This window comes from Helianthus annuus, chromosome 3 (assembly GCF_002127325.2).
Source record: "Helianthus annuus cultivar XRQ/B chromosome 3, HanXRQr2.0-SUNRISE, whole genome shotgun sequence".
Taxonomy (NCBI): domain Eukaryota; kingdom Viridiplantae; phylum Streptophyta; class Magnoliopsida; order Asterales; family Asteraceae; genus Helianthus; species Helianthus annuus.
This window is the reverse complement of record NC_035435.2, coordinates 164,822,538-164,837,219: the sequence shown is the minus strand read 5'-3', so window position 1 is coordinate 164,837,219 and position 14,682 is coordinate 164,822,538. Positions and strand designations below refer to the sequence as shown.

General features: G+C 35.1%; 2 long non-coding RNA genes across 51 annotated transcripts; one reads left to right on the top strand and one right to left on the bottom strand.

Annotated features, from left to right (window-relative positions):
- Positions 1 to 693: 693 nt before the first annotated feature.
- Positions 694 to 1,089, top strand: LOC110928205. The gene is made up of 2 exons (XR_002586209.2): positions 694 to 772; positions 855 to 1,089. It is a non-coding gene; the product is annotated as an uncharacterized LOC110928205 (long non-coding RNA).
- Positions 1,090 to 9,196: 8,107 nt separating this feature from the next.
- On the bottom strand, positions 9,197 to 14,677 carry LOC110930430. Of its 50 annotated transcripts, XR_004888831.1 has the most exons (12): positions 14,169 to 14,673; positions 13,860 to 14,031; positions 13,518 to 13,666; positions 13,307 to 13,430; positions 12,981 to 13,045; positions 12,631 to 12,787; positions 12,286 to 12,408; positions 12,135 to 12,171; positions 11,628 to 11,812; positions 10,860 to 10,932; positions 9,758 to 9,987; positions 9,197 to 9,500 (listed from the first exon to the last, which is right to left on the bottom strand). It is a non-coding gene; the product is annotated as an uncharacterized LOC110930430 (long non-coding RNA). The 50 variants fall into 50 exon arrangements; XR_004888828.1 differs by lacking the exon at positions 12,981 to 13,045 and having other exon boundaries at positions 11,628 to 11,955; positions 12,135 to 12,180; positions 12,266 to 12,408; positions 14,169 to 14,674; XR_004888829.1 differs by having other exon boundaries at positions 12,129 to 12,171; positions 12,266 to 12,408; positions 13,860 to 14,672.
- Between the last annotated feature and the right edge of the window lie 5 nt (positions 14,678 to 14,682).

Below are 14,682 nucleotides of genomic sequence, written 5' to 3'. Positions count from 1 at the left end.
TACTTATGGTACAACAACTTAATGATGTTAGTAAGGGGTGAAATGGTCTTTCTACATTAATTTAAAAAATAAAAAAATAATTAAATGAGAATATAATCACAATTAATTATAATAATACAATAATAAGTTCGGTTCTTAAATGCAATTAATAAACGAAACCTATTGGGATAAACCGCAAAAGCACTCCAAAGGTCCAATTTCAATCAATATGTAATAAATTTGACCGATTAAGGAATCTCCTATCATTGCTATAAATTCACCATTTCACTCAACATCAACTCCTTTGTCTACTATTGTGCGAGTTAGAGTCGAAAAGAAAGAGATAAGAAAGAGATAAGTTGATATGAAATTTATTTATCTTGGTGGAAAGGTGTGTTCTTTTATACCCATTTCAACATTTATTCGAAAAAACTTTGGTTTGTTTCTTAAAATATTCAGATGGGATAACAATTTTCTTTTACATAATCTATGAGTTTATATTGATGTTTTATTATGTTTTTAGTGATTTAGTGATTTTTTTTTTCAAATTATGATTTTATATTACATATAAAGTATACACACAGGTTATTGGATACAAAAAGACAGACACTTCATACTTCATCAAGGTACCCTTGCATGACTATAGTATCTGGAACCATTTACCAATGTATTGTTTAATTGTTCATAAATTTATAGTCTTTTTCCTTTTTGCAGCTTCATGTATATGGAGGTGTAAAAGGGTGGGTACGAGAAAAGTTATTCATTTGGAGATAGACATTTATTTGGCCTATTGGTATTTCCTTTTTTAATTTCTACTTTACTATTTTTTTTAAACATATGATGCTTTTGTGTGATTTAATTGATACTATATATAGGCAATATAGATGCAGAGGAAATATTTGAGGAGGTATTGTTTGACAGGATTGGGCAGCAAACTTTAAGGGCTCGGATGTTTTCAACCCGCGCAAAAGATTTAAATTGATTGCGTTTATCTATACTATCGTATAAAGCATTTCACAAGGGTTCCAACCAAATTTAAATAATTGCAACATATTATGCTTATAGTACAACAACTCAATGAAGTTAGTAAAGGGAATTAGTCTTTCTACATGAGTATAAATTGATAAATACAATTAAATTGATAACTTTATAAATTAAGTATTGTTAAATACTTGATAAAGAATTAAATCATTTGACTTAGTTGAACATCATCACCTTCCTCATATTTACATTGCTTTTCCATTTCAAGTTCTCCGTAACCGATTACTTGATTGAATTTTATAATTAAGTCATTATTATTTGGTTTAGTAATTGCTAAACATCATACAAATAAGGTTACAACCTTTTTTGCAATTTTATCAGATAGTTGATGAACATCATATGAAATAAAAATAAATAATAATAATAATAATAATTAAATATAAAAAAACTTAATCAACGTTATTATGAATTTAATTATAACTATAAATGGTTTTAAAACTTAAAAGATGCTAACCAATTAGAAACGAAAATTACTAAAAGGTAATTTCATGGGGTATTATTATCTATAATACCTAATAATTGCAACAATAATGATTAAATAATGAACTTAATTACAGATGGTTTAAAACTCAAAAGAATGCTCTTTGCATCTTACCTCAAGTCTCATGGAATAAGGTTCAAATGATAACCATTGCATAATTAGGAACCACTTTTTAGCCCTTGGATCGTATTTTGATGGTTGAGACCTTTAAGTGCAATATCTATATCTCTAAGATGAAGATAATGTATGGTAATGAAGATTTGGAGCAGCAAGAGGTAAAAACAGCCCGAATTTTTCCTTTTATAAATTCGATTCGATTCGTGAGTGTTAGTGTGTGTGTTTATATTGATTAGGGTTTCATCAAATGCAATGTGAGGGTTTCCAATCGGTGTTTATACAAATACTATAGAACCCATTTTTTATGTATGTGTATGTAGTGTGTAGTATGGGGTCTTGCTTACCTCATTCAAGGAATAACAATGAAAGACAGGGGTCATTGATTTCGAAAAACTCCGCCCCTTTGTTCGCCTTCTTCCTGATTTTAAGTTACGGTGAGTCAATTTCCTTTTTTCTGATTCTAATCGATTAAGAACTATACGTGATTAACCAACGAATTGTGGTAGATTTTATGTTTCTATTGCAGTATTTGGATTGAATTGACTGTTGCAATTTAATAATCGTCAGTTATAGTTCGTTTTTTGAATATAGAGAAACACTAACTTATTTAAGGTGCTTGATTTGGGTGAATAGTAGCAATATAAACTGCTATTGTAATTTGGTGTGATATTCAATTCAATATCAGCAACCTAATCAAATTGTTCCCTAAACATAGAGTAAATGTGTTCACCAACAAGGTAATAATATGTACTAATTTTCAATTATAAGAGACTTCTAATAAGGAAATATAGCTATTAGGTTATGTCAAGGTAAGCATAGTTTATAAAGAATATTTGCAGAATAAAGTTAATACAACATTTTAGTAATAAATAATAAACTGCTTTCTTATCTATAAAAGGGAACAAAACCTGCAATTTGACTTTTAGATGTCAAAACTGAATTTATATGTATATGTGTATGTAGTATAATATATATATTTAACATCTATTTTACACCATCTAAAACAATGAAAAAGAAAAAATAAAAATAAAAAAATTTGAAAACTGTGACGTCTTTTGAAGAGGGTTGAGAAACCACACGTCTATAGAATTGAAGTTTTGTGAGACCACATGTGGTGGGGCGCAAACCTCTCTCAAAGCGTCTTAAAAACGCGGGGGAACACTGTACCCTCGGGCGTTTTAGGCCTTTTTTTGACTGGTAGTGCTACCACAAAGCGCCGAACGAGGAGTGGAGTTTGGTCAAAATAACCATGGTCAAACGGCTAACTTTAAAAAAAACCGGTTTTTGTTTTAAAAATCTATACTATATTCGCACTTTTGTACCGTGTCACGCACTATCTATATCAGTCGTCGTTCCAGGAAAAACAATAACTATTATGCATGTCGTGCATCGCACGGGTGTTCCCCCTAGTTTAATAAAAAAAACAATGTCAAAAACCTAAACCACCATTATCATCTTCCTGTACACACTCTCTCTCTCTCTCTCTACATTCAACTTATCAAACCAAAGATGAAGATTCACATCCCCAAGCCAGAATGATATAACATCCTCAATCTGAATCTCGATCAAATAATTCTTGTCATCCAAAAGAAGCCCCAAAAATAGAGTCAAATCTATATCATAAGACGGAAGATTAAAAGCTCCGATCGACACAACCGGCTCCCAAAACAGTGGGTAAATTCCACCCGTAAATATCACCGGAAAAGGAACCACATAACGTGGATGTATAATCACTATTACTGATATGTGTATGATCCTCAGTAACAAAGATGAAATGCTTCCTGTGCAAGCAAATGTGAATGGTGGGCCCAGGTGGAGGTCAGATGATGCAAGTGATTATGAAGAACAGCAGAGCCCTGGCGCTTCTTTAAAATCACCCTCAAGAGGATTAAGAAGAAGCAGGCGTACCAGAAGATGACTCGTTTCAATATTTTGCAGATCTAAAAACTGTCCTTTACACACCCCGATGATCCTGTTCGGATTGATTAAAAGTAGAGGACGATTAATAATGCTCAGTTTCGGTCCGCCTTTTGGCTGGCATAATTTTGTACCTTATGATTTCAAGACGATGCTTCTACGAGTACAAACTGTGTCGTAAAAGGGTCAAATTTGGAATTTGTCAGTTGCTTTTTCAAATCTTGAAATCATAATGGACATGGATTTGGTGTGCTGACTTCTTGTGAAATTGCTTTTAAGACAGCAATTCTGCAGTTGTGGTGGACTTGGGCCAATTGGGGTATTTGGGTGTGTTGAGTTCTTGTGCAAATGATTTTCCGAATAAACCTGTTGTTTAAATTTATCAATTGATTTATGGTATATCATATTGGCTTGTGTGGATGAGAATCTTCATCTTTGGTTTAATAAGTCGATTACAGAGGAGAGGGAGAGAGATTACAGAGGAGAGAGAGAGTACAGGAAGATGATGGTTTAGGTTTTTGACATTCTTTTTTCTTATTAAATGACTGTTTTACCCTCACATGGGTTGTACATGACCTTACTTAATTGAAAGTTTTAACCAGGTTAGGGTTAAAGGACCTAAGCTGTAACAGGTTTTGCAAATAAAGGACTGTGACTGTAATTATTAAAGTTAAAGGTCATCCATTGCAACCCACTCCAAACATAAAGGACGAATAGTGTAATTTTTCCTATTATTTATTATATAGGGCATGTTTGGCTTAGCTTATTTTCAACTTTTGCAAAAGGACTTTTGCCAAAAATAAGTCAGGAAATCCTGACTTTTGGTAAATCCAAAGGACTTTTGTCCTTCAAAAGTAAAGCCAAACACTTTTCAAAAGTCCTTTTGCCCTTCAAAAGTCCTTTTACCCTCAAAATAAGGAACCCCAAACACCCTCATAATCATTTGGTAAGATGAAAAAAAAATCATTTAAGAGCATGAACTATGAATAGAACCCACAATATTATGCTTTTGTGGTGATTTAAGCAGCGGTGAAGCTTGAGATTTCCGACCGGGGGGTCGGAAGTCACCGGACCTAAAATTATCCCTAAAAAATTATAAAACTGGTGGTCGAAAACGTATATACCTAAAAAATTCTATACGGAAGCTACATACCGAACACTAATAAGCGAAAAGTTCGGGGGGTCGGGCGCCCCTGGGCCCCAACTACGCTACGCACATGGATTTAAGCAGATGTACATGAGAGAGGGAGGAGATGACGCTGATGTGAACTCGTGAAGAATAGATAGAGGTTAGGTGTTCTAGAAGAAGAACTCCCTCGATCGTTGAAGGGGTATGGTCCCAGATCTCGCGTCAGCATCGACCGCGAGTGACCATTACCCTTATCAAAACCCCCACTAGCTAACAACCTACTTGTGCCCATGCGAGAACGCGTCGGCACAAGGGTTGAATCCAATCTATCTAGTAACGAAGGAGGACTTACATGGAATATGAGAACGGTAGAGTGATGCGACAGAGCATCACATCTGGTGTACGAAAACGGAAGTATTCACAGCGATGCGGCATCGCACCGCATCCAGTGAACACTTCTATCAATACAAGAAAGCCTTACCTTAGGCATAAAAGAAGATGAACGTAACGGTGCGGCTGACACCGCACCATATGGGCATTTTCGTCACGACAAGGGATGCAGGCAAATAGTCTCCGCGGACGACGATGCGGCTAGCACCGCATCTCACGTATTCCTTGATCACAAGTAGGAGACGCGGTAACTTCAGATGTTACCGCACGTAGCGATGCGGCTTGCACCGCATCCTATGCACTCAAACAAGTGGGACTGACACCACAGTGCAAGTGGCACCAATGGCAGTTACCTGTCAGAGCTACGTAAGCAATGGACTGACGTGGCGTAACCTCCACAACCGACAAGCCTGACACACCTGCAAAGGTGCAGCACGTCGTCAGTCCATCCATCATCATCCTCCTTCACTCCTCGGCTATAAATACCAACCCCAAACCAGGTTTGAGGTATCTCTTCACAACTCTCTCACTACTACTACGATCTTACTTTGCTTCCCAAGCAAACTACTGATTCTCACGCCGGAGAGTGGTAACAAGGAGCACCCCCCACCCCATCCTCCTTGTTACGAGTCACGGCTTGTTTCCTTGTGCAGGAGATCAACCACCGGTGATCCAGCCAGCGATCCTCGAGAGGAAGGGATTAACCCTTCTTGACGAGACCAGTGTGTTAACCCTGCCCGGTTAACCATTGTTTCATCAATCGTGTTTTGTGATAGGAGAGAGGGAATGGGGAAAAAGGAGTTAAAGTAATCCAGACAACTTATGATGCTTTTATGAAATTCTTTTGTACGTCTGTAGGTGTAACTGAGTCGACCTGCTAGGCTGCTAAGTCGAAGCTATAAGTTACATTAAAAACACATGACGCAATTGACCTGTGTATTCTTTATAATTATGATTTGTTATTCAAGTAAACGTGTTACTATATAAACTTAGTCGCTTATATTACACTTGTGTGTAAAATATAAAGAGAAGTGTATATAACATTCAAATCTCACTACTAGAAAAGTAACAAATACAACTTTGAGATGCAAATAGTAGAAATGTATTGTAATTATTATACAATATAATTATCTTTAATGATCACGAGTCCTATAACGTAATTTATTTATTATAATAGCATATTAAATTTGTTATTTATTAAAGTTGTGTCCTTTAGATGTAAAAAAGATTTATAGTTGGAAGTCCATATCATTGGCTTGTAACCAATCCCCCAAATTCTTTACCATAAAGCCCCCAGCTCCGGTCCCTTTTTTCTCTTTATTTACCTTTTTGTACCCTTTAGTTTATCTCCAATGTCCTTGGTTATGACCTTTTTATCTTTAATATGAATCTTGAGGATTATAAGTATAACCCAAGATATTTAATCTTAGGCAATACTTTTCAGACGAGAAAAGAACTTAAAAAAATACATAATTTGTAAACTTCTCACGCAAATCAAACAATATTGGTTGATATGAAGTGTTGATGTCATAAATTGTATCAGAACAATCCTTGTCATGTTTAAGATAGTGGGGCAAAATTTGTCGAGGACATCGAGTCCCCATAAGGGATAGTAGAATTGACACGTTCGACACTCACATTTTCAATTAATAGAAGATACCGAAACATAGAAATATTCAACCTCAAATATTTGGATGTTCGCAGACCGGGATCAGATAACCTCAATGAGAAGTTTCTATTCGTGTAACAAAAATAAGAGTAAAATGCCAAAATGATCCCTGAGTTTAGATCATTTTTGGCACTTCAGTGCAAAAATGTAGGGCTGAGCAATTTACGGTTCTGAACCGTCAGAACCGGGGAACCGAACTGGAACCGCCAGATCCGAACCGTATTGTTGGATTTCGGGTTCGGTTCCGGTTCTTAAGTTTGGGAGAAAACGGTTCCCGGTTCGGTTCTGGTTATAACCGACGGTTCCGTTTAAAGAACCGCTAGAACCAATTTGATTTTAAACTTTAAATAATATATTTAAAAACCCAATTATTTCATTTAAACTTTAAATATTATATTTAAAAAAATGTATCTAGTATTAAAGAATATAAATTAAGTTTTTGTGATAGTTAACTTTTGTTTTTTTACATTGTATACTTTCGGTTTAAAATATTTTATTGTTGCTACTTTTACTCTGATCGATTTGACTTTTGGATGTTGCAACTTTTAGTTATATGTTATAAATGGTTTATTGTTTTAATTTGTTGTTACTTTTAAGATTTAATTGACAACCGGTTCTGGCAAGAACCGTTTACGCAAGAACCGTTTAACCCGATTCCGAACCGGAACCGCTAGAATACGGTTCGGTTCCGGTTCTTATATTTAGAATTAAACGGTTCTGGTTCGGTCCCGGTTCGGTCTGGTTCTGAACCGTTGCACAACCCTACAAAAATGAAACCTTTTGTATTTGGGTCCCTAAAACTTCATTTTTATTGTCATTTTCATTAAATTGGCAAACTGGGTTAGAATTTTCTATTAGCTTCTCTCTATTTTTGTCGTTTTCTCATTTAATTAAAATATATTATGGCATAAAATCACGATTATACCCTTAAATTAAATGAGTAAACTGATAAAAAGGGAAGAAGTTAACAGAAAATTCTAATTCAATTTGTCGATTGGATGAAAATAAAAACAAAAATAAAACCTAAGGTACCTATATACAAAAAATTTTATTTTTGAATGAAGTAGTAAAATTAACCTAAACTCAGAAACTATTTTAACATTTTATTCCAAAAATAAATTCATGACTGTGATTGGTAATATACTAATAATAAAAATTGATATAAATGGACACGTCAAGTTGGTCCCGCCTACGAGTTTTAAACACTTTGATGACTTGAAAGCATGTGTGAAACGGAAAAAAAGTAAACAACTAACAAAAGCTATATGCTCTGATGACAAGCTTCATGTTATTCCCAAGATTTTGTCTCATTCCAGAAACACTATTACTAAATCCAGAATGATGTACAACTAATGAAAGAATATACATTTGATTAGGAATGTTTAAGAACGTTCAAATCAATAGAACCATCTAAACCGATCAAAATCAGTTGCTTCGGTTGTGTAATACTATTTGGTTTAGGGGGGAAGGGTCCCTTACACATCATACCCCAACAATTTCCGATATCGTCTCGACACATCATTCAGTTTATACTTTATCCACTATCACTAAACAGTTCTTGTTAGAGGCACCACTTGCCCTTCCTACCCTCTTCCTTTTTGCATTTACAAAATAAATAAAGCGTTTTAATTAAAGTATGTAAAACATTTTAAATAAAATAAATTTAAAACACATATTAAGTAATTTAAATTAAAAGCATTACACAAACTAGATAATTAAATGTAAACAAAGTAGATAATTAAACTTGAACAAACTAGATAATTAAACAAACAAATCATCACCCCTGAACCGTCAGAGTCGGCATACCGAGGCATAGTTGGTGGCATACGAGGATGGTTTTTAGTAACTAGCAAGACATGATGTGAATAAATATTCCATTGTTTTTAATTTGGTATTCATGACGGGCCTGAGCAATCGCTTGTGCCCTTGTTATGCCATCACCGTGAGCCATCATGATGTTGAAGAGTTGATGAAATTTGCAAACCTCCACAAATATAGTACGAAACCTTGACAAAGCTTGGTGCAAAGAGCGATTGGTTTCACCTACGCGTTGGTGGATTTCTTCAAATAAGGTTGTTCTAAATGCAATGGCTCCTCATCTGTTTTTGGACATGTCCAACCAAGAGGTGACCAAAGCTATGTCTTCACCTTCGGTCCAAGGTCTTCATGCCATTTTTATGAGTGTATGTAGATGAGAGTATGTGAGAGTTTGTGGTTGATTATTTTTGTAAATTTGATGTAATATATATGTATTACTAGCCTAAGATCCCGCGACTTTCGCGGGTGGCTTAACACAAATAAATAATATCTACCGGCATTGAAGCCCATGTAGATCATCATTTTTTTTCTAGGCCTTTCCAAACTTAGGCTTCACGTCTAAGGGTTAAAACAGGTCTCAAACAGACAATATATGACCCTAACCGGTACAAACCCAAAACCGAACAGAGTGATCACTTCCTTCACCAAAAATCTGTTACATACCAGCGAACCTTTAATAGATCAACGAAAGGTCACTGTTTTCATCTTTTGATTGACATCAAGTTTATATAAACTTCAATATCTAAATTCTTATTTAAATTCATATAGTCTAAGATCCCGCGAGTTTCACGGGTGGCTTAACACAAACATATAATATCTACTAACATTGATATGAACTTTGTAATGAAAAAACTTTTCAATATAAATCTATTGATTTAATTTCTTCTCCATTCTGATTCAGCTCCTCATTTTCCGTTCACAGTCTTCCAACTCAAAATATAGTGGCATTGACGTAGTACCTGTAGCATGTAGATGTAGATGGCATAATAACTGTATAAAAAAATTGATACCTATGAGTAACTATTTCAAAATATAGCAAACATTTTGGGGTCAACAAAATGTTTCCATATTAATATGATCGCTGTGTAAAGTTGAGAAACAACTACTTGAACTATTTTTGTAATTTAGACAAAGTTACCAGCGACCGTAAGACCAAGGGCGATGAGGTGACCTTTGTGCAATGTAATGAAGCTAAAAGATAAGTATTAAAACTTACTTTAGCAACCGTAAGAGCAATAGGGCAAGGGCCATGAGGTGATCTTGTAGCAAAAATTATGCATGAACACACTCCAAACCACCACCACTGTTGGCTCTGCTGCCATGTGATGTGTCTTTTTTTTTATAGGCATTCTCGAATAATCTGCTGCCATGTGATGTGTCTTTTTTTTTATAGGCATTCTCGAATAATCAAGATGCAACTTTAATCTTTGTCCATATTCAACAGACCTGTTGCATAGAAAAGTGACCATTTAGAAAACATATTTAAACGAAGAACATATCATGTCAAACCAAAATGGATCATAACACCAACATCCAGCAATCATCGAAACGAAAAATAAATTTTAGCAAAAAGGTATGGAGTAGAAGTTAAATAGATGATTATAGAAGTTAAATACTTTTTATAATTGTATTTTACGCTAATCATCTACATAAAAGATTAAAATGTTGGGATAAGAAAGTGTTTCGGATCAACCATTCCCGTCTCAAGCCACACCATAACTTACCCGTTTGACCCATTACCCAACCTATTTATGTGAAAAGAAGTTGATATTGATCATGGTTTGCAGATCACTTCCCTGCTAGCAAGCAAGATTCTTGGGTCTGCATGATTTGCAAAATCATTATCTTAAATTTTTAGACATTTTTCAACGATTTCCTTGAAAGTTGCATTTTATAATAAGTTCTACGACTATTTCACTAATTACTATAAATGCTTGCTTTTATTTGTCTTCGTATAATCTTACTGCACCAAAAATAACCATTCTACATTTTATCTTTATTTTTTACTTCATCCTTTAAAACCTGCCATCAGAAAAATTATTTTTATTAAATTGCAAAAAAACATATATATCTATATATATATACACACACACATTACTGCAGCTTGTGTTGCTTTCAATTGGTTTGAGCGGTTCAGCTTGTTGCACTTTGAACTAAGTTTCAAGCCCGTTGGAGATATAATAGAACTCAAATCACCCAAATTTTAGATAAATGTACCGAAACTGACACCGGTAGACACAATTATATCCGCCATTTCCACCAATAAATGATCTTTTCATATTTCTAAAAAAATTTAAGGAGCTAGAAATAGGGCTCACGTTTAGAGGGTATGACTTATCCATTTAGTTGTCCGCTTAACCCCACTGCAAAGTCGCACATGTCAATAACTTCCTGTCATTAACACGAAAAAAAAATCAAAATTAGCTTGCATAGTCAAAGTTTTAGCATAACACAAAGTGAACCAAAGCAGCTATACAAAGTGCATAATGCTTCATAGGAATAGAAATTCGTCCTCATAATAGTTTCATAGATGCAAAGAAGTGATGTATATCACTTAGGGGTGGCAAAATGGGTGGGTTGGGCAGGTTTAGGTAATGGGTTAGGATGGGTATGGGTTATGATGAGTTTGGGTTAAGATGGGTTTATTAAGAAATGGGATACGATAGGTTTAGGTCAAGATAGGTTTTTGTCAAGATGAATTTGGGCATGATAGGCTAAAAATATAAATAGATAAAAAATAAAAAAAAATAAAAAATAAATAAAAAATAAAAAAATTTTAAAAATAAAAAAAAATTTAAAAATGAAAAAAAAATAAAAAAAAATTAAAAAATAACATAAAAAATAAAAAAAAGGTTCCGTGCTTTTTGAGGATTGTACTTCATGATGAACTTCATTTGGTACCAGGTACGGTACCGAACCGGTGCCGTATGGGTTGATTTTGCCACCCCTAATATCATTCATTTAAATCGTTTAATACGATATCATGATTTAATGACCTATATGATTAACAGATGCGGTATTGGTAGGAGGAACACGGCCAGGTAATATATAACTAAAGATGGTTAAAAAAAAGGTAAAACACATACTTGAACTTCCCCAATTCCTTCTGGAAGAATTTTTCCCATCTCAAGTGATAAAAGCCGACCAAGGTACTCGAGCTTGGATCTCAATGCATCACCGATCTGTTTAACAATCTCACCTCGTTCCGGCTATGAGCATGCGGCCGAAATGCAGCTGCACTCTTGTATTGTGGATTGTACACGTTAATTATCTGTAACAAAATATAAAGAAAACTAACTGTTTTAACTGTCAACCTGACCGACCTGTACAAAAAAGTACGCACTTTGACCTGCTGCCCAACCACCCATCTTGCCACAACTAAAAACCATAGTATTGATTGTACACGTTTACTATCTGCAACAATAATATAGAACAATAATTGTTTTAAGGGTCAACCTGACCTACCCATACCAAAAGGACCCATTTTGCTACATCTAGAACCCGTATTGTTGGATATACTCATGTACACATTAACTATCTGTAACAATATATAGATCACAAATTGTTTTAAGGTCAACTTGACTGACCCGTACCAAAAAGCACTCACGTTGACCTGCAGTCCGACCCATTCTGCCACATCTAGAAACCATATTATTGATTGTACGCGCTAATTATCAGAAACAATATAAAGAAAACAAATTTTTTAAGGGTCAACCTGACTGACCCGTTACAGAAAGTACCCACTTTGAGCTGCTGCCATGCTATGGGCCAATAATATGTGCATAACAAAGGCTCCACATCTAAATTTCCATCAAGAGAGTTTCTAAAAGGCATATGCCCGCCATCAGACGTCATTCCAAGAACCAGCTGTTGTTGGTAACCAAATTGAACCAAGAAATAAAACAATTAATATAAATAAAACTTCAACATACTGCCAATTGACTTCGAATCTGTACTAAGCAATCGAAGCAAATATAATAAACTGATTATGCTTATTCTATTTCGAATGAGCAATAACTACAGACCAAAATAAAAAAAAGTTGGCAGTATGAAAATGACGAAATCAAAGAGGGAAATTCAGAATTTTACAATATATCTCATGGAACTTTGCATTATCTCTTAACGGGCCAAATGGGTCAACAGTCATCCCAAGTGTATTCCAATGTATAGAATCTTTAGAGCTACTAAAGGTTTTGTAAATGCCCTTTCTAAAGCTCTACAGACATGGGTAAAATTAGCATCAAAACTGCATTTAAAAGACACCGTATTAGTAATCCAATTGTTAACTAAGATGGTTTTCCTCTTGGGGTGAGGAGTAATATAGTATAATCTTTGCTATTAAAAAAATGTTAACTAAGACCCTAATTCATGTATTTGTTGCTGCAATCATTACACATTACAAATTCTACAACGTGGGAAGAGGTTGCTAAGAAGATTACCAGAACCAGCCATGTAGCTGTGATAATGGTCCTCAAAATTGTGATTGTAGTACCTAATCACAACACTTGTTCATGCTTTGAAACAATCAGTTGGGTATAACAAAATGGGAAAGCAAATTTAATTAATATACTGCCATCTACGTTAAACCCGATCATAAGATCTAAACAACCACCCGTGAACAACTAACTTTTGAAAGCATATAACTAAAATTAGAGGAAATCAATGATATGTATGAACCTGTAGCACTTTGATTATATGTATGACAAACAATTTTCAGATGACCTAACATAACTATTTCAGAAAGATTATATAAATGCAATCTTACATAGAACATGGAATATGCCATCAACGGCACGAATGTGTGATAAGAAATTGTTTCCAAGCCCTTGTCCTTCATGAGCACCTTTCACCAACCCAGCAATGTCATGTATCTCTAAAAATGCAGAAACCTACCAAGCAAAAACTCACTTAAGTTAGTGTCAAATTAAATTGGACAATTCAGTATCCTTCAAACTATAGCAGGGCCTATATATTACCTCACTCTTTGGCTTGAACAGTTGACAGAGCCATTCAAACCACTCATCAGGAATGTTGACACGCGCTTCATTAGGTTCAATTATACAAAATGGAAAGTTCCCAGCAGGTATTGATAACTTGGTGAGAGTATTGAAGAGAGTCGACTTCCCTACATTCGGCAATCCAACCTCAAATCAACAGTGGTATAGAAACAGGTAAGCCCATATTCTACAGATACATCTGCCTACTTTCTTTTTTAGCAATCAGACACAAAAACTTAACACTAAAAAATCTATTTTTATACAAAAAATGAAACAGTATAAGAAAAAGATCTTGCGAATGTATTTTGAAAGCAAACATACACAATATACTATACTTCCAGCAAGAAACCGTTATGAGATGTTCAAATCCAAAATGAACAAATGAACAGAAATCATCCACAAACCCGCAGTACTATTAAGCATTCTGGAAGCAAGAACATAACCTCCGGATAACTAATTCCATCGATTTGGTCGTCTGTCAATTACGAAGACTCTACATTCACCAGAAAGAAAACACAACGGACCTTTTAGTCACTAATTCTTTACTTCGACAAATATAATCATGTAAACTCAAAACCCTAAAAATACGAATAGAATTTTGCTAGATCAGTCCCCAAGCCATAAACCCACCAAAAATACGAACTAAAAATGAACGAAGGCCACTGTGGTCATCCTCGTCCCCGGAGGCCACTGTGGTCATAAGCGAGACCGCTATTCTAAACCCTTGACCACCGATGGTCATCCTCGTCGCCGGTGGCGAGTGGTGTCGCAACAACAGCCACCACCGTCTCTATCTGTAACACTCACTCCCTCTCTCTTATTGTCATATATCGACCATTTCCCTCTCTCCAAATGCCTGAATAAAGATCCATCATTCCATCAGATTGAATCAGTAACCTCGAAGAACTGGTGTAGACTCCTCTAGGGTTTACAGAGGATTATGAAAGGGGAAGACAAAAGAAAATCGATGATAATGAAAAGGGATAAACGAAGGAAAAGGAGAATTGGATGGATCTTCAAGATCTGAAAGCATGTTGAAGATGATAAAGATACCTAGATGAGAGTTTTTGTGTTTGATAGAATTAGGGTTTTTGAATGACACGGATGAGAAGCCGTGTTTGAGAAGCCGTGTTTGAGAAAATAA